This window comes from Octodon degus, unplaced genomic scaffold, assembly GCF_000260255.1.
Source record: "Octodon degus isolate 3935 unplaced genomic scaffold, OctDeg1.0 scaffold00063, whole genome shotgun sequence".
Classification (NCBI taxonomy): Eukaryota; Metazoa; Chordata; class Mammalia; order Rodentia; family Octodontidae; genus Octodon; species Octodon degus.
The window spans coordinates 1,073,194-1,074,675 of record NW_004524639.1 but is presented as its reverse complement, the minus strand read 5'-3'; positions in this window follow the sequence as shown (position 1 = coordinate 1,074,675).

Genomic DNA, 1,482 nt, shown 5'->3' with positions numbered 1-1,482 from the left:
TAATATCAGTGTAATTTCTTTTGGACTGTAAATACTTCAAAAGACCATATTTTCTACATTACTTGGAATTTGTTTCTTGAATCTTGTGAATATTGTGTACAGAACATTTTGCTCAGTGTTCAAGGGGCTACAAGGGTTGTAGTAAGTGATACACGCCATATGCTTTGGAAAAAATACAAACAACCCAAGCAGTATACGCTAAGTTAAAAGGGATTGTATAAAAGGGTGGTTATGTGTGATGGAAGCAGAGGACTTTGTCCTTAGTTGATATATAACAGCTGAAATGTGTTTGCAAGCATTGGCCATGGACCTTTTCATTCAGAACAATGACATATTCTGGGAGAGTTGGGGTGGAACTCCACTGACCACTTAGAATGAAATAAAATCTCTCATTAGCCTATGGCCTCTTTGTACCAAGAGCATCTTCTTTGGTGATGAGCTTCCTGTGGCTAAAGTTGACCTATCCTGGAGGCCAGAACAGTATAACCTTGAATTCTATTGTGAAGGGAAGATAAATTTGGACAGGGTTGAGCACAGTGGTGATCTGACCTCCCTTCAGAAATACCCTACTCTGTTTCATGTTGCCTGGTCATCAGGCAAGCTTAATGATTTTAAAAGGAGACATTATTTTGTGCAGTGGCCTATAATGAAGTTTACATTCTGCCAAGGAAGAGAAAATAAATATCTGTGAGACTGGGGAATTACTGGGGCCTTCCTTGGGAAAGTCTCTACTGGTAACTCAGCATCTTCATTTTTAAGAGGCAGTATGGGGTCATGAGGAAGAGAAGCCTAGCCTGGTATTGGGGAAGCCTGCTGTGAGTTGGGCCCACCAGCAGATATAAGGAGAACATCCACCTCTGGAAACCACAGTAGGGATTTAATGATGATAATGACATAAATGTTATAGGTGATGTCACTTGACACATTTTGAAGCACTTTCACATTTACTATAAGAACACCTTAGAATTTTAAGAGTGGGAAAGGACTTTAGAAATTGCATCCCATCCCAGGTGGAGAACCCTTCTGAGGAAGCCAGATTAGCAGGGAGCACTATCTCCACTTTCTAGAAAAACAAAGGACTTGAAGTTTAAGGCCACAATGATCTAGTCAATTAGTGACAGAACTGGCCTTAGGTATGCTGGGCCTGGATTCTTCCTGGGCTAGCACATGACTCTTTTATCTTTTGGGGAATAGGTCCCAGTCACCTTTCTAGCTACATTCCATCTTACACTGCTTTTGAATCTCCTGTCTTTGTTCTACCTTAGTGCCAGGGTTAGAGGGTTGGTCAGATATTGAACAAATGCTTGACAAATGAATTCACTGAAAGTTTAAAATGTCCGAGTTTCTCCTTATAACTTAGATGCATGGTCATGTTCTACTTTCAGTGATTTTATCTTCACCTGAGGAAATTTAATTTGGTTGTAGCTATTAGAATTTCTTGGGCAGGTTAAATTACTCTAGCATCAGGCCTCGAATGAAGGA